The sequence below is a fragment of the Giraffa tippelskirchi genome, chromosome 4 (genome assembly GCF_054371585.1).
Source record: "Giraffa tippelskirchi isolate mGirTip1 chromosome 4, T2T-mGirTip1v1.2.pri, whole genome shotgun sequence".
Taxonomy (NCBI): domain Eukaryota; kingdom Metazoa; phylum Chordata; class Mammalia; order Artiodactyla; family Giraffidae; genus Giraffa; species Giraffa tippelskirchi.
Window position 1 is genome coordinate 71,735,001 of NC_137278.1, and position 25,585 is coordinate 71,760,585.

The following is a 25,585-nucleotide window of genomic DNA, read 5'->3' on the forward strand; positions in this document are numbered from 1 at the left end:
GAGTTACTGGATTAATCTTAGTTCTATATTCTAGTTCTCAGCTGTACTGTAGTCACTGTACCTAATTATACAGGTATATGATCCCTTATCTAAAATCCTTGAGGGCAGACATATTTCAGAATCTATAGAGTATTTTGGATTTTAGAAAGGGACTATGATGTACATGTGATATGTTATACGACGTGTCACTGAGGTCTGAGATAGGACCCCATAAGAAAGATGTTAATATTTCTGCAGAAAAATGTACACTAAGAAGGGAGTAAATAAAGGCCATCAATAGTCTTCTATCAGTTCAGATTATGTTTTACCACTCAATGGGTTAAAAGAAAATTTGGCTGTCAGAGCATTCTATTAAAAACATGGAAATACAATTATAGAAGCATTATCTGCTATAGACTGGAAAGCCAGATAAGTTTCATTAGAATTTCATACAGATTTGATAAGGGCAAAGAGTACACCTTAAGGTACATGAATTTAATGCATAAACTTTGAAAGTTTTTTCCCAACTACTTAAGAGATCCTTTTTGTCTACTTATAGTTTAACAGTTGAGGATACAGAATAAATAACCTCCTGTTAAGCAGTAAATATACTATAATATGAACTCTAAAATGCGAGAAGTATCTAAATGCATATAGGAATTTTAAATATATTCCAAAGATAACATATTAGCTATATTGGATTATGAGTATAATGTCTTTACATAAAGTAATGTGATAAAAGAGAGAAAGAGAAGTATAAAAGTTATACTATTCAGAATGATCTCTCCTGGTCCTTCAAGAAAAAATCTTTTATTCCTACTACACTCATGGCTCCGCTGTCATAGTTGTTAGTTATATGGTAAAATAGTGTACAACTATAAAATGAAAGGCTTATTCCTTGAGAAAGGAATGAATGTATGTAATACTAGAAGATACTGAATAGAAACATGAGGAGGCAGTACATTTGAAGTTAAATTGTGAAAGATAAGACAATTTCATATTATAAAGTCATAAAATAGAAATCATTATTATCAATATTAGAATCTGGTGGCAGTGAAGCAGAGGGTTTAAGAGGAAGCATGAGTTGTGAAGAGATACTCTTGAGTTCAAATTCTAGCTCTGCTACTCAACAGACTAGAAGACCTATCAATGTAGAATTCTAACAGTACCTACTTTCATAAGACTGTCAGTACAAACTAAATGAGAATATAAAGGACTTAGAACAGAGGTAGAGTAAGGACACAATGAATACTAGCTGGTAATTATTATTACTATTATTAATTTTTAAACTATTATTAGCTTTCTTTCTAAAGCAGTATATATATAAATGTTGTATCTCTCAAACTAAAAAATTACAGTATAAGATCCATAACGATATTTTATGTTTTAAAGTTTAGAAATTTTAAAAAAGTTCTAGCATTAAGAATGGGCCTCCTTTTAAACTAATGACACCCTCTGGTATGGCACAAATTAGGACTTCTCAGAAGAGTGCTGCAATAACAGTTTCATCATTTTCTCTATGATGTGACTTTCACTTCCTTTTACTGTTTCCATGAACTTTATGTTATGTCAATCTTTTACCAATCATGCCACATGACAGAATCTTTCTTCAAATCTTTCCAGTTTAATAATCTAAAAGAATTTAAACCATATATAAACTTTCAGAACTTTTTAAAGTTGATTGCTATTAATAGCCCCTGAAGAGTTTAAGTTCCTTTATTAACAGCTCTGCCTAATGCTAACATTCTAATAAACAATAAAAGAATTTATATATTAAAAAAATAAACAAACCAACTACATTACCTATGAAATAAAGTATGCTAAGCTTTTGCTAGTAATGACATTCTCAATAATAAAAAGATATAGTGGCAATATAATACTATAATCAAAACAGGGCAAGAATATAAATGCATACATGTTGTTGTTTAGTCAGTAAGTCATGTCTGACTTTTTTGTGGTCCCATGGACCATAGCCCATCAGGCTCCCCTGTCCATGGGATTTCCCAGGCAAGAATACTGGAGTGGGTTGCCATTTCCTTCTTCAGGTTATCTTCCCAACCCAGGGATCAAACCTGTGTCTTCAGCATTGGCAGGTGGATTCTTTATTACTGAGCCAGGGAAGCCCCATCTACATACACAGTTTTATTTATATCCAACTAGTTCAGACTCTACTATTCTGAATCTACAGAATTCTCACCAAGTTAAAATATACAAAATAATTTATTTCAAGATATTACTACATTATAAGTTTCTGGATAATATCTATAGTACCTTAAAAATATCTATAGTACCTTAAAAATATGGACTCATGTATATAAAATTAAACCCAAAAAATCAGGCCCTCAGTCCAGCAATTCCCATGAACATAAAAGCTTTCTAGTGTATACCTTAGTAAAATAAATCCATGGCAAATAAGGAATTAATTGCAATTAATTCAGTTCTATAAATGTGTTTAATACTTTTTAAAAGTCCTTTTCAAATTATTCTAGAGTTTCATGTTACATTTTTTAATTTTAATTAAGTTTTTATCTTACCTATATCATAGTTCTTAGAACCCTGTATCTGTAAGTTATTGTTTGTGAGAAAATTTTTTAATTGTTGAAATTTTATATTTAATTCATTATATCATATAATAATTGTTTTTAGGAAATGAAGAGTAGCACAGAAAAAAGACACCAAAAAATAGCTAATTTTTGACGTGCATTTATTTGTGTTAGTTGCTCAGCCATGTCTGACTCTTTGTGACCCCGTGTACAACAGCCTGCCAGGCTCCTCTGTCCATGGAATTCTCCAGACAAGATTATTGAAGTAGGTAATCGTTCCCTTTTCCAGGGGATCTTCCTGACCCAGGCATCGAACCTGGGTCTCCTGCATTGTAGGCAGATTCTTTACCAGCTGAACCACCAGGAAGCAAATTTATTACAATTTATATTTTTCTTACACCCCTGAACATCACTGAATATTTCTTTCCTCATTATACAGAAAGGATAAATGAGAAAAACCATTTTGCTGTTTCTAAAAAACTTCTACTACACTGGAGTGAAAAGGAACCATGCCATCTGTTATGTTCTACTAGAACTGGAAAGAAGTTGAAATCAACTCTTGAGCAATCATACTGCCCTGAAGAAGGCTTCCAGTCAGTCCCATGCCTAAAGCAAGGGATGGATAATCTGAAGCTATATGGCAGCATCTAAACTACAAATAAAGTTGTTTCTCACCATGTTCACCCTACTAGTCTAGCTTCCTATTTAAAATTAGTCTCACTATAAATACTTTAAACATCTAAATTCCTAAAACTTGTGACAAATGAGTATGATAGTTGGTTATATTTAGTTTTGTACACTTACAATATCTAATTATGTCTTTTTACATGCTCTTAAGACATTTGGAAACATTTCTATTGACTTTTCATTTTACCTCTCACCAAGAACTTGCTGTTATCAGTAAATTAAACAATCTTAGAAGTGTCAAAAGAGCAACCAGAGAGTAGGCCCCTTCTTAGACTTGTGGCTTTTCCATCCAATCAGCTTAAAGTAACCAATATAAAACATCATCCGACAGGCTACGGCAACCAGAGCAAGGGGAAACAAGCTGTCATTCACTTAGCTCAGATGACTAAACAATGCTTTCCACAGAAAATATCTACCACAGAGTTAAGGCATAACACAGAAATCCAAGATGTTTGTGAATTTTATCAGAATTGCCTGGCAGTTACTTCAGTTCTTTACTGTAATTTAAGCTTGGTCTCTGATTAAGATATACTATATAATAAAAGAAATTTCCATTCAATTTCCCCCTCTTTTCCTCATCTTCATCTCCTTAGGAATAGACCATTTTTATTAATTAATTATAAAATGTACCACTATTCAAGACTGGAAGCCATAGTACTACATTTACTAGATTGACTCAGCAATACAACAAGCTTACAACAAGCTCACCATTAAATATTTTAGCAGTTTACAGATACTATTTTCAAAATCTCAAGTTCATCATTTTTAAATCACGAAAACAATTTTCTTGCTTATTTACCACACTGGTAGTAATAATAGTGTAACACTTATTGAGCACATACTATTTGCAAGGCATTGTGTAACAAATATAATGCTAAAAACTTTAATATTCTACTAGCTCACATTATCTAATAACTTTGTTAACTCTCAGGTAAGAAAAAAATTAAGCCATATTGAAGGAACTCACAACCTTTTCCTACAATACATTTTTTAAGGTTCTCTGTTATAAATACTATCCATCCCGTAAAATCCAATATTGAGAGTAGAGGGTAGATTCAAATCCCAAAAGTACAACTGCAAAAAGACGCATGCTTGATTATAATGCTACATGATGTCACATATCCAGGACAACTGAAGCATTTTGGTCTCTGAGGGATAAAACTGCCTCTTGGTCATAGATTTAGGTGACACAGCATGTGATCCATTGTCTCTAAACAAAAAATGTGTGCAGCTGCATTTTCCAGTCAAGAAAGGGAAAGGGAGGGGAGGACACAGAATACAAAAGAGTCAAAGATTTGTCTCATAGGGAAACTGTTTTTCAAATAGGGATTTAAAAAAAAAAAGAAAGAAAACTGAATGAGGGAAAAACCTTTGACCAACTCATGCTAAATGGCAGAAACTGTAAAATCGGGGAGCGGAGGGGGAACTGTTGTGGTAATCTTCCACCGAATCCACTTATCTCCTAAATCACCTTGCCCAGATACACTGTGTAAACTATGGTTCAAATGCCACTTCTATCTGAAAAGTTTTGTGCTATTTGTACACAGTATAGTTTCCATACACACTGTTGTGGCATTTGTCTTTAAAAAATTAAATTTAAAAAAGGGTCTCAGTTGTTCATTTCTTTCTTGGAGATGTTAAAATGGAAGCAATAGCTTTATGAGTTAAAAAAAAGAAAGAAAGGTGTTTGCTTCTAACTAGTAAAGAAACCTGATATTCTCTGTGTAAAGACCAAATTACCCTTTTTTTTTTTAATGAACCCTGTCACATAACCTGCCTTTCACAAAGAGAAACACTGGTTTCAAAAAATAGTTTCACAATAGATCTAAGTTGAGTGAAAACTGTTTTTTCTGTTGAGAAAAACAGGTATTCTTAATAAATGCTTTTAAAGGCTTCCCTTGTGGCTCAGACAGTAAACAATCTGCCTGCAATGCAGGAGGCCTCGGTTTGATCCCTCAGTTGGGAAGATCCCCTGGAGAAGGGAAGGCTACCCACTCCAGAATTCTTGCCTGGAGAATTCCATGGACACTTGGAGCCTGGTGGGACTGTGAGTACCAGTCCATGGGGTTGAAAAGAATCAGACAAGGTGATGACAAAATAATTTGTAACTTCTATTAGTATCTAAAACACAGCATGAGATTATCTTACATGTTATGAAACATGATAGAAAAAAAAGCACTACTAGCTTTCGGTGTAAATCGAGCTTAGAAGACCCATCTTCTCAACCTTTGGGATGACAATCAATGTCATGTCTAAACAAAAGTGCATTAGAAGCTGAAAAAAAAAACAGTACAGAAAAGTAAACAAAACACAAATGGAAGGAAATACCTTTACCACGTAGAATGAGAAGTAATATCACCATATTGTAACCAGGAAGCCAACCAGCACTTCAGTTTTTCGATAGCATTGTAACTGTACTTGAAAAGTTATTTTGAAAGGAACAAAGTTTCAGAAACCTGAAAAATCAACAGATCAAATGTCCTAAAATAAAAAGATAAATTCGGTTGGCATGGGAATACAAACAGGTGGTATTCTTTGTCACCAAAATTTATTTATGGGTAATATGGTTTTCAGTGCTTTGAATATAAGCCATAATTAGTCAGCCATGCAGTAAGTATACAGTGAATTAAATTGTTCCACTGAAAATAAGCACCTTTTAAAAGCACATTCATGATCAAAATAAATTTAATAAAAGCAAACAGTGTTATCTTACATTACTAATGCCTCCAGGACAAATTTGGAAAGCAAAATTAGAACTTAAAAGACTACATATGGCTGATTTACTATACTGATTTTTCATGTAATTCTAAGAACAATACAGGGGCTCCCCTGGTGGTTCAGTGGTAAAGAATTTGCCTACCAATGCAGGAGACACATGTTCAATCCCTGATCCAGGAAGATCCCACACACACACCTAAGCTCGTGTACCACAGTACACAAGAGCTGGGAGCCTCAACTACTGAGCCCACATGTGGTAACTACTGAAGCTCGGGCTCCCCAGAGCCTGTGCTCCACCACAAGAGAAGCCACTGCAGGAAGAAAGGCTTCTTACTTGGTGCGCAGGCGCGCACCACAACTAGAGAGAAGCCCCTGTTGCCACAACTAAAGAAAAGTCCATGTAGCATCGAAGACCCAGCACAGTTAAAAATAAATGGGTAAATAAAAACAAAAAACCCCCACAAAAGTAATATTAAGTTAATGTAAAATTAAGTCCTCTTTAAAATAGGACTAAACTAACCTTATATGAACACTTACTGAAGTCAGATATATTTATGTTAATTAAAGATATATGTTATTAAATAGAATATCTGCTTTCTCCTGCAACATCTGGATTGTTTACCCTCCCTACCACTATTCAGTCAAAATCCTAATATTTATGGCCTCATTTAATGACAATTCCTCCATGTAATTCCCACCTGAACTTCTCTTAGGGATTTTCAGTCTCTCTTACAATGTTCCAAATGCATTTATATGTCCTCTTTTTACAGTAGTTATTTGTGTCAACAGCGCAAAAGAAACAATCGACATGAAATCCCTTTATAAATACTAAAGTTCTATATTATAAAGTAAATAAAAACTAATAAAACCCAGAAAAGACTAGAAAATAATGGGCTCAACACACCTAAGCAGAATACTTCAAGCAAGTACAACTTGGTTCTAACTTGCTGCCAACTAGACGAGAAACACAAAGGTAAAATTATACTTAAATTATACTGCAATGATAATATTACATTAGATACTATGTTCCACTATGCTCTGTGATCTTTTCACTTCCTAAATTTCACTTCTCTACTTAAGAAATTTTGTCACAAAAGAAAACTTGAAGACATCAATTATTTTAATTCCATGTGAACAATATGCTATTTTGAAGCTGCAATTAAAGGAAGCCTACTGTTAATCCATTTGTATAAAGAACTACCAAAGGAAAAGTCTGACAAAACAGGAAAAATGAGTTATTAAAGGTACTGACACAGCATTAATAAACCCCCATTATGACTATAAAACCCACCTCACTCAATCCCATTCCTGCGGAAAGTTCTTACTCTGTTTCCACAGCACTAAAATCTATGTCTAGAAGCACATGTCTCATACTGCAATTATTTACTTACACGCATTTGATTCTTGGTATTTAATCCAATTTTTGCTCCATAATTTAAGAATGGTCCTAAGTGTATCACTGTATGGTAACCTAAATGTAGGTTAGCTTTTAAATACTGGAAAAAGCTAAAGCATTAAAAGTCAAAGCACAGACACTTGTATATGTGCAACAGAAAGACAAGCCCATGACCCTTTCACAATTTCCCGAAGGATCTTTAATAGATTCTTAAAAGTTCTCTTAACTACAAAGAAATAATCAGGGCAAAACAACAGGTTCAGAATTTTGTGACATGTACCAGAGGGAAGCAATGAGGTTTGAGGGACTTGAGAACAAAACGACAAAATAGCCAATATTTCCTGGAAACCACTGACAGACAGTTTGTACTGAACGAAAGCTGAAACTATTTCAAAAGTAGGTAACTGCAAGGAGACCACAGTAAGACTATAGTTCCTATATGCATGGAACAATATAGTCCCTTTGAGCACTCAAAACTTGACATTTGGGGCTCTCTTCTAAGACAAACTCTAAGCTTAAGAGGAAGTACCAGGAATGGCAAAAAAATTAAGCAGGATAGGGAAAAAAGAGATAAAAGAGAGTCCAGACAGAATACCAGAGTAGAACAGAGCCGGGAAATCTCAGAAAGCCATTCACCATTTTTAAAATCATGAACAGCAACAAAAAAAACGGGACTGTGAAGTTAAAAGAGCTATCAGAATCAGGCCTCCTCCTAGAAGTTCAAGAAAACTAGTTTCACATAAAGAAAATGATGAAAAGCATTGAGGAAGAATATTACACAAAGTTACAATAAGAGAAACAGAAAAATAGTTAAATTCAGAAGGAGGGGGGAAACAAGGACCATGAGTAAAAGTTTCTATCACACAAGATGAATATGTTCTACTAGAGATGTGCTGTACAACATAGTTCCTATAGTTAACAATACGGTATTGTACACTTAAAATTTCAAGAGGGTAGATCTCATGTTAAATGTTCTTACTACAGTACAAACACAAAATGAGCTTAGAAAATTACATAAGATATGAAAAAAACCACATATCAGAATTAGAAAAGCTCAGAAATAAAACAGAGCTCAAGAAAGAATCTGAAATAAAAGAGGGGGGAAAACCTGTTTCAGAAATGAAGACATAAGCTAAAGAAATACAAGAAAAAATAAACATACAAAGTCTTAAGAGAAACAGAGGATGAAAAGGAAGAAAAGTTAATCAGAAAGAAATAAAGAGGAAGCAGACTATCCATACTGTATACGAATACATAGTTGGGAAACTTAAGTGATTTTCAGCAAAGCTACAAGACTGGTTACTTTTTGAAGAAAGGGGGTTATGTTTTGGAATAGGCATGTAAAAGGGCATCTAAAGTGGCTGGAAAAATTCTATTCCTTAACATGAAAGATGGTTACATATGGGTTGGCCTTCAAGTAATTCACTAAGCTACACATTTCTTGGGTGGTTTCTAGCATCTACATTTTAACAGTAAAAAGCATTAAAAATTTTAGAAAATAAAAAACTATCAGTTCAGTTCAGTTGCTCAGTCGTGTCTCTTTGTGACCCCCATGGACTGCAGCATGCCAGGCTTCCCTGTCCATCACCATCTCCCAGAGCTTGCTCAAACTCATGTCCATCGAGTCAGTGATGCCATTCAACCATCTCATCCCCTGTCGTCCCCTTCTCCTCCCGCCTTTGATCTTTCCCAGCATCAGGGTCTTTTCCAATGAGTCAGTTCTTGGCATCAGGTGGCTGAAGTACTGGAGTTTCAGCTTCAGCATCAGTCTTTCCAATGAATATTCAGGACTGATTTCCTTTAGGATGGACTGGGTGGATCTCCTTGCAATCCAAGGGACTCTCAAGAGTCTTCTCCAACACCACACTTCAAAAGCATCAGTTCTTCAGTGCTCAGCTTTCTTTATGGTCCAACTCTCACATCCATACATGACTACTGGAAAAACTATAGCTTTGACTAGACAGACCTTTGTCAGCAAAGTAATGTCTCTGCTTTTTTAACATGCTGTCTAGGTTGGTCATAGCTTTTCTTCCAAGGAGCAAGCGTCTTTTAATTTCATGGCTGCAATCACCATCTGCAGTGATTTTAGAGCCCAAGAAAATAAAGTCTGTCACTGTTTCCATTGTTTCCCTATCAATTTGCCATGAAGTGATGGGACCAGATGCCATGATCTTTGTTTTTATGTTACTACTTCTAGCTATCAGCACAAAACACAGTAACAAAAACACCTTGGAATAATCTTCAAAATGACTTAATAAAATTACAGGACAAACCAAGAGACAGGCTTCCCAGTGTTTCATCCTGATGTTTGGCAACCAGGACAATGAACTAAAAGTCCACCATCTTATTATACAGAAGTGATGTGATCCATTTTTCACATGTAACACATGCTCTAAAAGTATTTGATATTTACTCATTCTTAGGATAAACTGCAATAGTTAAAACATGCAAAAGATTTTTTCCATTGAGAGATACTCTAACGCTGCCAAGAAAACTCACCTTTGAGAAAAACAAACATGGTAATTTAAAATATCAACATAATTAAATTCAACAAGCATTCACTCAGCATATGCTATGTATGCATGAGCGCTAAGTCACTTCAGTCATGTCTCAATCTCTGTGACCCTATGGACTGTAGCCCGCCCGGCTCCTCTGACCATGGGATTCTCCAGGCAAGAATACTGGAGTGAGCTGCCATCACCTCTTCCAGGGGATCTTCCCCACCCAGGGATCAAACTAGCGTCTCCGGCATTGGCAGGCAGGTTCTTTACCGCTAGTGCCACCTGGGATGCCCACTTTATGTGTGAGGTGTTTACAATTCAGTTGAAGAAGTAAGTAACACAGATAAGAGAAAGCTATATACAGTAAATGCTTTGAGAAAGGTACAAAGTATTATGGAAGAAAAGGACAGAAGAAGAAAAGGACATCCCACCTGCTTAGTATTTTAACCAGATGCCTCTCATATTCCTCCAATTCATCTTCCCCAATACTGGCAGAATGATCTTTCAAAGACCCCAAATCCTCTTTTTAAAACACTTCACAAAATAACAGTACACAGCAGACAATTCAAAAGCCTTACAAGAACCAGGCAGGCAACAAACAAGTAAAGCTGGTCTTCTGTAAGAAAGATGGAGACTGCCAAAAGAGGGCAGTTATTTACAAGTTTCAGCCAATCAAAACTGTGAAACCAATGCTGCCACAATATTCATTTTCTCCAAGGGACAAAAGAACTCTAGATTTTTGTGTGAAATGCACCAACATTTAAATATTGGCAAATATGAAAAAAAAAGTTTTTTTTTTTTTTAATATTTCAAGCCCAAAAAAACACAGCTGGAGGGAAAAGGTTGCAAACTTTGGCTTACAGAAATGATACTAACATTCCAATAAAGGGCCCCTACTATCCTCAAAAATTGAATAATGGTTGTCTTCAAATTCAAAGGAAACAATGAACAATTTTCTCATAACGTTTTCTTCCAACTTTAGCACCTGCTACCATTAGTCTGCTGGCAATAGCAAAAATGCAAGAAAAAATAGAAAAGGAACATTTGATAGTCACCTCAAAACTGGTTCAACTTTTTTTGGTTGTGATCAACAGTTGTGCTCACACCATTTTATACTATATACCTGTTACATGGTCAAATTTTCTGTTCCTAAAATTGTTTCTAGATTATATGATAGAATCAAATATATAAATATATCTGGTCTTTAGCAAAAGAATGCCATGCGACTTCAGAAAAGCCACGGGCCTAATAAAATCTAAAATCTTTAGCATGGTGGCTGACAATTCCATACAAAATCTGGCTTCTGTTTGCACCTACTTCACACCACCCAAGCTTCCTGGATATCCAGTGCTCTTTTACTCCTTTATGTCTTAAGATTATTTCAGGCTCTCTACCCTATGTTTCAGAGGCTCAAAGTTCTCTCTCTAGGAGCCTTCCTTGAATTATTTAATTTTTCCAATCATGCTTCCTCAGCATCCTATTTAGAGTTCTATTACAGAACTTGGGCTTCCCTGGTGGCTCAGACATATAGAACTTACTTGCTACTTCTGATTATTCACCATTATTTGCTTACCTTTCTAATTCAGGCACTAAACCAGTTTCGAACTTTTGATGCTATCCCACAATAAGAAATACATTTTTATATGAGAACCATGACAATGCTTACATATCTAACTGAAACAGAATTAAATAACACTTTTACCCTTACCACATACAACACACTGACATTTTTCTATTTGATTGTATTTTTTAAGAAATATTGGTCACAATTTACTATATTGATTCTCTATCACCATTTAAGAAATGCTGTACTAGAATATAAATCCTTGTAGGCAGAACAAAAATACATTCATGTTTATGCTCTGTCACACACCATAACATTTAGTAAGCAAATGTTTAAATGAGTAAATAAAGCAGCATTCTGTACTAGTAAAGTAAAAGAGTAATAAGGCTTTGAAGTCAAGCAGACCCATCACCTACCAACTTACTTATGCAGTCTCTGACCAATGACTTAACCCCCTTACTTATTTAATTCACTATGACAACAAAGTAGTGGTCTTCGTGTCACAGAATGTGCTGTCACTTCATTCCTGTTTGATTCTGTGTGACTCTACGGGCTGTAGCCTGTCAGGCTCTGTCCATGGGATTCTCCAGGCAAGACCTCTGGAGTGGATTGCCATGCCCTCCTCCAAGGGCTTTTCCCAATCCAGGGATCGAACCCGTGTCTCCTGCATTGGAAGGCAGGTTCTTTTACCACTAGAGCCACCTGGGCACATAACACGCATTGTATAAATATTAGTTTGCTTTCTCTAACCTGTATTCTTCCTTACTTTTTCCTAGGAAAGAAACATCTATCTCATCCTGGCAAACATCCATTTTTCAAAGACTTTGGGTCACAGCACAAAGAATATGAAATTTTAAAATCTGACAGACCTAGGTTCAAACACCCAACTCGGTATTTACATAACTTCTGTTTCTTTATAAGAATAAGATATATCCTGCCCAGTCATTATGGATAATTATATATTCATGTATCTAATATAATACCACGTCAGAACATAGCAGGCACTTGATAAAAGGTAGGAATTGTTGCTATTATTACTAGTAAGTGTTGCTCACTCAGCATAGATGAAGAATTTAACCTGAACTTTTAAGGAAGAACTGGACAGAAACATGGGGCAGACAGACGGAACAGTAAAATCTCAATTTACAAGAAATCTCTTCCTTTTTTCCTGTATTTCCTCTTTTAAGACAAATAAACCACAAGGATGTAAGTTTATCAATTTCCTCAATTCTCTTCTTCTAAGGTTATATCAAAAAATTCAGAATAACTGTACTCTGTGTCAAAATCCTAATTTAAATAATAAATTATGCTCAGTCAGCCGAACATTATAAAATGTGAAAAATGTAAATGTATTAGCAATGCATTTTTGAGAGAATTTCAATAAGAGTTCAACGTAAAAGTGCTTTCAGTTAACCCAGTTAAACAGAAAAAATTAACTGAAATTCTTATTCAACATATCTTTCAAACCACTTCTAAGGGAAAAAAAAAAACCTCTAAGTAGCAAAAGCAGCAAATATCTATGAAAATACAATCAACAGTCAAGGATTTTCTTATACAATGTGCAAACTTGGTAAGACATGAAGATAATTAATGATAATTAAACTATTCTGCTAACTTATCAGTACTACACCTACTTGGAGAGAATCAAAATAATTTTCCACTATTCATCTTGGTAGCAAAAAGATGGCTATTTTAATAGTATACATATTTAACTTTTACAATAACAGCATATTTCTACATGGCTACTGAGCTTTATTTAGTCTTTTAGGCTTACAGTAATACTATGTTTACAACTGTCAATGAAATAAGACCTATATAGGTAAGGGGATAAATTCTATCTTATGTTCACATCAGGCTGACTCCAAAAGAGTAGAATGATGTCTCTTGTTCACCACAAGAGATATACTTAAATACAGCACTTAAATACAGTAGATGCTTGATAAATATCTGTCCAAGTTTAATGTTTATTTATGGACAGGAAAATTAGGTTGAGGGAAATAAAAAATACACAGATCAAAATTAGGCCAAGGCCTTGAGCATGAGCCTTGCTTTGGAGTCAACTTGACTGCAAAGAGTAGAGTATAAACAGCTGGGGAATGAACCCTGACAAAGACCTCAAACAAGCAATCAAAGCCTGTTAACATTATCAATTCTTTGTTGTATGTACCCTTGATATGCTGTGATGAGAATGGCACTTCACCTCTGTCGTCTTCCTCCCTAAAACCCATTACCCATGTCTACTCATGAGGAAAACTTCAGGTAATTTTCAATTGAGGGGTGTCCTATAAGATTTCTGACTGGTACTCCTAAAAACTGTCACAATCATCAAAAATAAGAAAAATGTGAGAAACTAGAATTCTGAAACAGAAGAAGGACACTTGGGAAAAACTAATGAAATCTGAATTAAGTATGCAATTTAGTTAATAGTAAAGGAGCAACTTTGTTTCCTTAGTTGTGACAACTGTACCATAGTAATGCAAGAAGTTAACAATAGGGTAAACTGGGTGAGGTATACTCTACTGTCTGGCTACTTTCTGTAATTGTAAAACTATTCTAAAACCAAAAGTTTATTTAAATTTAAAAAAAGGGCAAGGGAAATAAATATATGAATCAAAATCCTTTGGAAGTGAATGGTGATAAACATTCTTTTGGATCCTTTATATTTGGTAGCACTCTCATACAGTGGAAATTAAGGTTTTGAACAAGTCTACAGTATTAATTATGAAGTCACATATGACCAAAGCAGATGCTCCTTATTTTTATTTTCCCAAGCATCATTCTTAGGCCTCCACACTTCAATTAGTAACTCTGTAACAAAAAATTGTAACACTAGCTGTCACCTCTATATTGAATGAATTATCTCACACCTCTAATCTTTAGTCATTAAAGATTATATTCACCTTGATATCTTCTACTCACCTTACACTCTAAACTCACCGTATTCTTGATTATGCTCCCTTTCCAAACCTTATTCTCAAAGTTATTCCTTTCCCATAGTCAATAACTAGCCTTGCACAATGCTGTCAAATGAACCTTCCTCAAATAAGGACTTTATCCCCTCGTTCCCAGGCTTAAATGCCATTTTTTTTTTTTTTTGGATTAAACCATGTTTAAATTCAGAAGTGATGTTTGCAAGGCCATTTATAATTGGTCCTTCTTTCATACCCTTCATGCATACTTTCAATCCATCTCTCTACCTTGTATGCGCTGCCTTTCCTTTATTCAGAAAATAATCAAATACTCACTAAGCATCTATCTAGGGGCGGGCGGGGGAGACTCCTCTGGGTGGTCAAAGACTTTATAATTTTCTTGGGATGAAGAATAGGGAATCTGTTTTGCCAGGCTGTAGCCTTACTTCCCATAATAGTGCCTGGCAAATGGTAGGTGCTCGAAAAGCATTTATTAAAAAAACACACACAGCAGTATAGAATGCTGCAACCCAAGAGAATAAGACTTTTTTCCGTTAGAGAGGTGGAAGGCAGGTCTAAAATGATTCCAAGGCTCTCAAGACAATTAACATTTTAACCAAGCCTCAAGTTTGAGTAGATTTTCAGTGGTTAAGAGGATGTGTGTAGGTGCATTTCCAACAGAAAAATGTTGTGTCAGCTAAGGGAAAAAGAAGTAAATTGTTACACCATGTTGAAGTAGTAAATAATGAACAGTTCTTATGGAAGATAAGATGGAAGAAGACTAGGTCCAAATTTCAAAAACTCTTGAGAAGAAATTTGATACTATTCTTGATATAAGGGGTTTTGGTCATTAGAGTGATACAATCTTTAGGAAGATTAATCTAGTGGGACTAACATGAAGGTAAGACTTCTGAAAGCAAAAACCTTACTTTCTTCAAGAAGCTACCCCTATATCTTACTCAAACCTTCTAATTTCCTTCTCAACTCTTACAGTACCTGCCTGCATCATACAATTTAACTCCTAATTATATCATCTCACACTGTAAACTTTTTTTTTTCACATGTATTAATCATGTCTCTTCAACCCAAGAATAAGGATCAAATCCTAGAGCACTTTTTCTTCCCTAAGAAATCAACAAAGAATTGGGCCCTTTATTCTGGAGGACCTTTTTGCAAGTACGCAAAATCCAGTTGCGAAAATGGCAACAATCCAAAAGCAAGGCACCCATATACAAGCTGCCACAAGAACAAAATTAATCCTTGTCTGGATGGAGCTTTGTAAAGTTTTGATAGCCACATGTTAATGTAGTTATCTCCCAGCATATGTTTTCAGTGTTTCCTCCATTATATAAGTACTTTTTCAACTCATTTAGTTTTCTTTCTCAACTATGCATTGGTCTCAGTGGTCACCACATATATTCACTTCTCAATTGCATTGTCTTTTCTGCACTGAAGCCTCTCCAATCTTTTTAGATATTAGCTTCACTGAAAATCATTATTATGGCATAATTAAAATTCTAATAAATGGTGCTGCTATAACTTCTCTGCATAATTCTAAATGTTTCCTGTGGTTTAGCACTCTTCAAATAAAACTGATGCAAATAAAAACATGTTACAGAAATAATTCAAATTCACCAAAACATTTACAAAATTTAACACGCTGAAATCAAAGGTTGTATGTACTTAAATTTTATGTATTGATACCTAAATTCTGAAAACCCCAAACTGTCCAAATAGCTATCTTCAACCTTTTTTAACTTATCTTACTTTAAAATAATTTAATAATATATTTATTTTGCTTTTTGTTATTTTTGATCTTCAGCCCTCGGTCTCTTTTATATATTCTAAATTTCATTTCTTTAAAATCTGTTGATGTTAACATCTATACTAGCTGTTACTATTTTCCCTTAAAAGAAAAGTGTCCATGCACAAATCAAACAAAGTATTTTATCTCTAAACAAGTATTTCCACTAGTAATACATCTTTTCAGGTCACAATTTTTACGTAAAAGAAAAAATTGAGATTTTAATGAAACTATCGAAAAGAAATCCTCCAGAATGTGATTACTTCTGATTACATTAGAAACTTATTAACCACTCTGAAATTCAAACTTATTTTTTTTCCCAGAGTTGAGAAACTCCATAATATACTCTTCTGTTTCCCATCACTCCTTAATGGTACCTAATACTGCTTACATTTTAAATACGAATCATCAAAACAGGAGAAAGCACCTTACACGGGCTGCAAGAAAACAGGGAGAAGTCGACTTGGTTGGAACAGAGATAGAGAAGAACAATTCAGCTTTTTCCACTTCCCCATCTCAGAAAACACCAAAATGTGGGTCCAAAGCAACTGCAGGGCTACAAAGCCCCTGGCTGCCAGTGCAGCCTCGGCTCTAGCGGCGCTAGGGCACTCAATTACACTCAGTCGGCCACGTGGCTGTCACAATCAGAAGACAGGATTAACAGCGTAAACTAACCTGGAAATAACAATCGACCTCTTCCCACAACCTCAGAGTTGGGGTAAAAGAAAGAAAGTTGTGTGTCATTTCCCTGCACGCTAACGCTTTTTTCTATAAACAGAAAACGAAGTACAGGGGCTGCTTTAAAGAGACTTTAAAGCAGAAATCACGTCCCGGAAGATTCCCGAGAGTGTGCCCCCAGTGAATTAAGACACGCTAACCATCCTGAGCGGCGATGGGAACAGAGGCATTCTGCAAAGGGGCAATGGGGTGGAGTGGAGTAAAATGGAGCACCTCACACATGGGCGGCTTTCCCCTGACTCCCACCTTCTTCCCGGTTCCAAACTCTCGGCTTTTGCAGCGGGGCGAACTCAGAAGGGCTGAGGGACCTCGCACACGCCCTCACAACCTCTCGCCTTCCCAGTCAAAAGAACTGAAGGGCACAGATAGAGGGCCCAAGAGAAGAGGCGAACAGGAAGTGTCCATGTTGCAGAGCAGAAACACTAACTCCCACCCCGAGCCAGCACCCTCGGCGGACCCCCGGGCGCCCACTGGAGGAAGGGCCAGAGCGTGCCGAGGTCGGCCACCCCCACATCCGGGACCCAGCCCTGCCCACCCCAACGCTCGGCCGCCCGGCTGCTCGGAGTTCACCGCCGGCCGCGCCCGGCGCCTCCCCGGGCTCTACTTGGCCCGGCCCAGCCAGTCCGCCCGGGGCCGGACGAGAACTCCACGCCCGGCACGTCTCGCTGCACTTCAAGCGGGGGAGGGGGTTCCGGCAATGACTCCCGACGGGCTTGGGGCGCTTCTCTCAACAGTAGATTTCGCCCCAAGTCGGGCCCGACGAGTCCTCGGGGCCACCTCCAAGCCCTTCCGAAGTGCCGGCAACACTAGCCGCAGTTTCCGCCGTGGACACCCGCTCCCGGGCCGTCATTACACCCCTCAAGAAAAACTCCTAACTCCTCACCGGGCCGCACTACCCTCAGTTCGCCGCCCCACAGGAGCCCACAAACCACCCAAGCCACGCGCAAGGGAAGACTCCCCTGGCGGCGCCAATTCATCACGGGACAAAAATGTCCGGGCGCGTCACGGGACAGCCGCCTCCGCGCCCCACGCCCGGCGCCTGCCGCACGCGCTGCCTCCGAGCCCGGGAGCCGCGGCGCGGCTCGGGGCGGGGAGCACGAACGCCGGGCGGCGTCGGCTAGGGAAGGCGCCGCTCCGCCCGGGACTCACCGTCGGCTCGGCCGCCGCAGCGGAGGGCTGAGGGATGGGTAGGGGAAGACACAATATGGCAGAGCACCACAGCTGCTCTCGGCCGCTTCCAGTAGCCGCCTCCGGGAAGACACGGCCACGAGCAGGCAGCGGCAGCTGCGGTGGCGGCCGCAGCAGTACCACATCCCCCTCCCGTTCGCTTCCTCCCTTCCCTCCGCCCTCCCCCGCTGCCATGGCAACGAGGCGCCAAAGAGATTAGCCCCGCCCCTCCCTCCAGTCCCCGCCTCCAGCAACTCCTCGGGAGCGGGGCTCCGCCCGTCCCTCCCATTCCCCTCCCTTCTTCTACCCGAGGCCCAGGCCTGGGAACCGGCAAGCTGCTGAGGCGGCGGGTGGCGGAGGAAGAGGGGATGCGGTGTCCGGAAGGGCGGGGCTCGCACGGAAGGCAGGGCGGTGACGTCGTGGGCCAGTCAGGTTTCGGGCTGTGAAGGGGCTGGGGAAGGCGGGAAAATGGAAAGGCCTCGCCTGTCCGGGAAGGACCTATAGGAGTGAGGCGGGGCGCGACGCGGCCGCTGAGTGGCCGAGATAGGAGGGGGCGGGACGCAGCTGGGCGGGGCGAGGGTGGCCGCCAGACTGGACAGTCAGAGAACTTCAGTAGGCTTCAGCGACCGCCCTCGGTAACCCGAACTCGGTGTGTTTCCTCAGGAGCTTTCCGCCATTGGCCAGGCTTTAATTGAAAGAGCTTTAGGAACGGTAAAGCACTAATAGAAATTTACAGTAGTTTCACCCTCGTTTGACTGAAAGTTTATGTGGAAACTAAGCTCAAAGTGTCTGAGATTTAAAAAAAAAAGGGGGCTTGGGAATCAGACCCAAAATTTCAAAAGGAGCTCCAGAACGCGCACTAAGTGCTATGGACTGAGCTAAATTCTTTACACGGTTACATTGTTGTAACCGTAATGCTAAAATAGTATTGCCAGATAAAACACAGGTGTGTCTGGTTAAAGCCGAATTTCAGCATAATAATGTTCCATTTGAGAAATACTTCCTAGTTTGTTTTGTTTTTATACGTAATCTGCCAACCCTCTCCTAACTCCTAATAATTCCCACTTTACAGTTAAGGAAACTGAGGCATAGAAAAATAATCTGTCAAAATGGGTAAGTGACATAAGGCTCCATTTTACCATTACCACTTTGATCCTGATAATTAAAATTATGAATTCCTATACTATATCTTCAAAAACTAGAGTAGCAATACCTACCTCGCAAATGTGTTGAATAGGTTTTTTAAGAAAGGGTATATGAAATAGACGTGGACAGTAACTGAAGCACAGTAGGTGCTAACTGAAGTTCATTTCCTTCCTGAACAATGAATGTTAACAGTATACGAGCCAGGTTCTAAGTATAAAGTGGGCAGAATATGAAACAAGCTGCCTGCTGACAACAAAACAAGCCAAGCTGTGGGGATGATGGAGATACAGAAGAATTATAGGAATCACCGTATATAGTAACAAAAATGGAAATGTTCCCCTCATCCCACAGATGAAAACACTGTTTATATGATTTGTTCAGTCATCTACTAGTTCTGCTTGCTTTTCATTACACTGTCCTAGAGGGCCTTGTAGCGGCATTCCGAGTTAAGAGACCACAAGGCAAATGTACAACATGCTTCAGTTGAAGTAAGAACTGGGTTGCTTGGGTTTCTCCCTTCAGTGCAATCATTGTTGCCCCCTCAAGTGGGCAAATTCAAGGAAGTTTTAGAGGATGAGTTACAGAAAGGGAAGAGAGGTAAGTAGAAAGTTTGAGAGAAGATGGCTTCTGGGAAATGACAATCTTCTCAGACCTCAGTCTTGTTTTATCTCTGCTGGTCATTGTGGTGGCCACTGACATAGGTCTTCATCTCCCTACAGATTATTGTACTAGTGTTTTACTTGAAACATGGAACTTTAGTTTCTCTTTCTCCTTCTAGTCTATTTTAAACCCAGATGACCAAACAGTCTTCCTCAACTCCAGAAGAATTACAGAATGAGAACTGGAAGTTATATATACTTTAGAGATATTTCATCTAGGAGCTCAGTCTATCATAGATGGGAAAACAAATCCAGAAAAATGATGTAACTTGTCAATGGTCAAATAATGAATCTACTGCATCTACATTCAGTAAGTTTTCTCTACTTGTCCTCTCTACTGATTGATTCACCCCAGAGAGGCTGGCACATTTAAATAATCTCTGTGGGTGAGGCTCATGTCTCTTAGGAAATCTGTCACACTTAGTTCAGAGTCCAGGGACACTTGTATACTTAGTGGCTATTTTAGAGGACTTTGAATACCTACCAAGGAAAATCTCTGATTAAAAATAACTATGGTTCATGCTGCTGCTGCTGCTGCTAAGTCGCTTCAGTCGTGTCCGACTCTGTGCGACCCCATAGACGGCAGCCCACCAGGCTCCGCCGTCCCTGGGATTCTCCAGGCAAGAGTACTGGAGTGGGGTGCCATTGCCTTCTCCTACTATGGTTCATAGTGAGTAGCTTTTCCCCAGGAGCTTACAAGAGTAAAAAGGCTAAGAAACCAGAGCCCAACTCTTTAGGAAAAACAGAATCCTGGCCTTTAAGATCTCCTGGGTGGTGCAGTGGTAACAGGAGACGCAGGCTTGATCCTACCATTGGGAAGATCCCCTGGAGAAGAAAATGGCAAGCCATTCCAGTATTCTTGCCTGGAAAATTCCATGGACAGAGGAGCCTGGTGGTCTACAGTCCATGGGGTTGCAAAGAGTTGGACACAACCGAGCAACTGAGCACATAGCACACACAAAGCTTGTATTCTTCTTTCTCCAAAATATTTTACAGGAACATAGTCATTAATAAACTTTACTGAAGACAAATTTTAAAAGTATATTGTTTAAAATGTCTTCATGTTTAGGTTAAAAAGTGACAGTGATCTCGGGTGGCCTCAGCCTGCAGCAGCTTGAAGCAGGATTTCAGTTACCAGCCAGAGTTTGAGGTCAGACAGTGTCAGGGAAAATGCTGAATGCTAGCCACTAGACCACCAAGGACCAGTTTACAATGACAAGCTGTGTAGAAATGAATTTCCACATAGAGATGGAAAGTAGTGAAGCAAGTAAAGTATTTATTAGGAGAAAAGAGAATACAGTACATTTGGATAGACATATGGGTGGGCTCAGAGAGAGTCACACTCTTCTGGTGGTTTGACTCACTTCTCTGGGGCATATCTTCCAGGTTTCCTTTGACCAATTTTCTTGCTTTGCCTGGTTCTGAGTCTGTATTTGGTATATATCAAGGTCTTCCCTGTGTGCACACACACATCTCTAAGCCAAGGTGGATTCTAGTGAAGAGGCCCATGAATAGTTGATGTCACTTACTATGAGGTGACAGCCTCTCCCTTTTTGACTTCCAAGGAGTCTTTCTGCACATGTGTAGTTAGGGAGGTCTCTTCCTCCATCATCCTGCTTTTATTGAGTTTCTCCTATTATGGAATTTCTGTCCACAGAGGAGAAACTGTTCAGCCTGGGGCCCATCTATCTCCTGCCTCAATAGAAACTCAAATGTACACATTTATATTTTAAATGCTTCCCTGATAGCTCAGTTGGTAAAGAATCTGCCTGCAGTGCAGGAGACTCTGGTCTGATTCCTGGGTCAGGAAGATCCCCTGGAGAAGGGATAGGCTACCCACTCCAATATTCTTGGGCTTCCCTTGTGGGTCAGCTGCAATGCAGGGGACCTGAGTTCGATCCCTTGGTTGGAAAGATTCCCTGAAGAAGGGAAAGGCTACCCTCTCCAGTACTCTGGCCTGGAGAATTCCATCGTCTGTATAGTCCATGAGGTCACAAAGAGTCGGACATGACTGAGCCACTTTTGCTTTCACTTTCTTTCATTATTATATCACATATATTTAACAAAAGACTTTTTGATCATGAGTTGAGGAGTCCAAAAATAACCAGTTTACCAACAAGGGCTCTAGACTTCATGCCCCTTGAGGTCAATTATCTTGTCTTCTTCATCCTTACAATGTAATTTCTTAGAATAGCTTTCAGAACAGAGATGATGTTTAGTAGTGTTTGTCAATAAAAGAAATAACTTTCCTCAAATGATATCAGAACTAGGATACAACATGGATAAATACTGGTCTGCCATTTTGACTCAAAAGTCAAAGTGAGTGAAATTACAGTTGTGAGTGAAAGTCTATTTTTTTTTTTTCCCTTTAAGGATCTTTTTCAATATACTTCTAAAAGCAACTACCAGAATTCCATGGTGGTCCAGTGGTAAAGACTTAGATCTTCTAGTGCAAGCGTTTGATCACTTGTTGGGAAACTAAGATCCCACATGCTGTGCAGTGCATTCAAAAAAACAAAAGCAACTACCTATGTTTAATTATGTCTACATTTGTATAAGCCCTGATATTGGCACTAATTTGGACCAATCCTTTTACTGAGGACACTAGAAAAACTCAGCAAAGTATTTAAAAAACCAATTCAAAGGCATCAGAGAGCTCACAAGATAGGAATTACCAGGCTATGAATCTGAAGAATGATGGAGACCCAGGGACATCCATTTATGCATTCCATAGAATGTAGCTAAGAGGATGAGCAGGGATGAGAGACAGTGATTAGAATTCAGGGTGTACTAAGGAGGGAGGAGGAGAGCTCTGTTGAAGCTGCTGTTGGACTAGGAATCCAAATGGCTGCATCCTAGAAGTAAAGGGGTGACATCTCATTTTCAAAGCAGTTAAATCCTGAGCTTGGATTAGGATAATTCCTTTGCACTAATGTCCCCAAGCACTTGGAGGCAAACTAAAACCCTACTTGGAGTAAAGTAATATGTTAGGCCTGAAGGCATCTCAACAAATAATTTTGCAAATACAGTTTTTAGTACACAATTAAAAGTAAATCATACAAAGAAAGAAAAACAGCAGAAGCAATAGAAAAAAAAGACACAAAAGGGGTTGAGACAGTGAAATTATCAAACATTTAAAAATAACAATGCTTACTGTATATAAATAAATAAAACACAAGATTTAAAAGTTAGGCAAATAACCAGAAACTTGAAAAAAGAATCAGGAAATTCTCTGACAATCCAGTGGCTAGGATTACATGCTCTCATTGTGGAGAACCCAGGATCAATCCCTGGTAGGGGAACTGAGATCCTACAAGCCTGGTTCAGTTCAGTCCAGTTGCTCAGTTGTGTCCAACTCTTTGCGACCCAGTGGACTGCAGCATGCCAGGCTTCCCTGTCCCTCACCAACTCCTGGAGCTTACTCAAATTTATGTCCGTTGAGTTGGTGATGCCATCCAACCATCTCGTCCTCTGTCGTGCCCTTCTTCTCCCGCCTTCAATTTTTCCCAGAATCAGGGTCTTTTCAAATGAGTCAGTTCTTTGCATCAGGTGGCCAAAGTATTGTAGTTTCAGCTTCAGCATCAATCCTTCCAAAGAATATTCAGGACTGACTTCATTTAGAATGAACTGGTTGGATCTCCTTGCAGTCCAAGGGACTCTCAAGAGTCTTCTCCAACACCACAGTTGAAAAGCATCAATTCTTCAGCAATCAGCTTTCTTCATAGTCCACCTCTCACATCCATATGTGACTACTGGAAAAACCATAACTTTGACTAGATGGACCTTTGTTCGTAAAGTAATGTCTCTGCTTTTTAATATGCTGTCTAGGTTGGTCATAACTTTTCTTCCAAGGAGCAATCGTCTTTTCATTTCATGGCTGCAGTCACCATCTGCAGTGATTTTGGAGCCCAGAAAAATAAAGTCAGCCACTGTTTCCATTGTTTCCCCATCTATTTGCCATGAAGTGATGGGACCAGATGCCATGATCTTAGTTTTCTGAATGTTGAGCTTTAAGCCAACTTTTTCACTCTTGTCTTTCACTTTCATCAAAAGGCTCTTTAGTTCTTCTTCACTTTCTGCCATAACTGTGGTGTCATTTGCCTATCTGAGGTTATTTATATTTCTCCCAGAAATCTTGATTCCAGCTTGTGCTTTCTCCAGCCCAGCATTTCTCATGATGTACTCTGCATATAAGTTAAATAAGCAAGGTGACAATATGCAGCTTTGACGTACTCCTTTTCCGATTTGGAACCAGTCTGTTGTTCCATGTCCAGGTCTAACTGTTGCTTCTTGACCTGCATACAGATTTCTCAGGAAGCAAGTCAGGTGGTCTGGTATTCCCAACTCTTTCAGAATTTTCCACAGTTTGTTGTGATCCACACAGTCAAAGGCTTTGATATAGTCCATAGAGCAGAAATAGATGTTTTCCTGGAAGTCTCTCACTTTTTTGATGATCCAGCAGATGTTAGCAATGTGATCTCTGGTTCCTCTGCCTTTTCTAAATCCAGCTTGAACACTGGCAGTTCATGGTTCATGTACTGTTGAAGGCTGGCTTGGAGAATTTTGAGCATTACTTTGCTAGCGTGTGAGATGAGTGCAATATGTGTGGTAGTTTGAGCATTCTTTGGCGTCGCCTTTCTTTGGGATTGGAATGAAAACTGACCTTTTCCAGTCCTGTGGCCACTGCTGAGTTTTCCAAATTTGCTGGCATATTGAGTGCAGCACTTTCACAGCATCATCTTTTAGGATTTGAAATAGCTCAACAGGAATTCCATCACCTCCACTAGTTTTGTTCATACTGATGCTTCCTAAGGCCCACTTGACTTCGCATTCCAGGATGTATGGCTCTAGGTAAGTGATCATACCATAGTGGTTATCTGGGTCATGAATATCTTTTTTTGCATAGTTCTTCTGTGTATTCTTGCCACCTCTTCTTAATATCTTCTGCTTCTGTTAGGTCCATACCATTTCTGTCCTTTATTATGCCCAACTTTGCATGAAATGTTCCCTTGGTATCTCTAATTTTCTGAAGAGATCTCTAGTCTTTCCCATTCTATTGCTTTCCTCTTCTCTTTGCATTGATCACTGAGGAAGGCTTTCTTATCTCTCCTTGCTATTCTTTGGAACTCTGCATTCCAATGGGTATATCTTTCCTTTTTTCCTTTGCCTGGTACCGTGGCATAAAAAAGAAATCAGATGAAAATTGTAGAACCTCAAAATTTACTAACTGGTTAGCATATTAGATGGAGATATAAAATTAGTGAACTAGAAGATAAGTCAGAAAAAATATTCATTATGAAGCACAAAGAAAAATAAGAAAGGAAAATATAGAATACAGAGGAAGAACATAGAAGATATCATAATGAAATTTAACATGCATGGAAATGGAATTCTAGAAGGAAAGAAAAAACAATATTGAGCAGAAATTATATTTCAATTCCCTAGCAGGATAAGAAATGTTTTTAATTGACACATAAATACATCATGAAAAAAACCACTAAAGTTCAAAGACAAAGAAAATCATAACTGCAGCTAGAGAAAATAAGAATTAACCTTTAAAGAAACAAATTAGACTTATAACTATCTCTTTAATAGAACTATCTTCAGCCAGAAAATGATAGAATGATAACTTCCAAGGATTAAAAGCAAATATTTTAAGAACGAAGGTGAAATTAAGAACTTTCAAAATAGAGTATTTGTCACCAGCAGATTGACAATGGCATTCTTCAGGCAAAAGGAAGATCCCAGTTGTTAAACAAGAGATACATGAGGAA

General features: G+C 38.6%; 1 protein-coding gene across 5 annotated transcripts in view; it reads right to left on the minus strand.

Moving 5' to 3' along the window:
* The window catches only part of FOXN2 (forkhead box N2), a 60,353-nt gene extending 41,926 nt beyond the window's left edge, over nt 1–18,427 (minus strand). For 3 of the 5 annotated variants that reach the window (XM_081593789.1, XM_081593782.1, XM_081593783.1), the window contains exon 1: nt 17,989–18,148. The gene's annotated coding sequence lies outside the window, so the exon portion shown is untranslated. Of the gene's footprint in view, nt 1–5,537; nt 6,424–17,988; nt 18,149–18,313 lie in introns of those variants that run through there. The other 2 variants (XM_081593784.1, XM_081593785.1) reach the window with 2 other exon arrangements.
* Between the last annotated feature and the right edge of the window lie 7,158 nt (nt 18,428–25,585).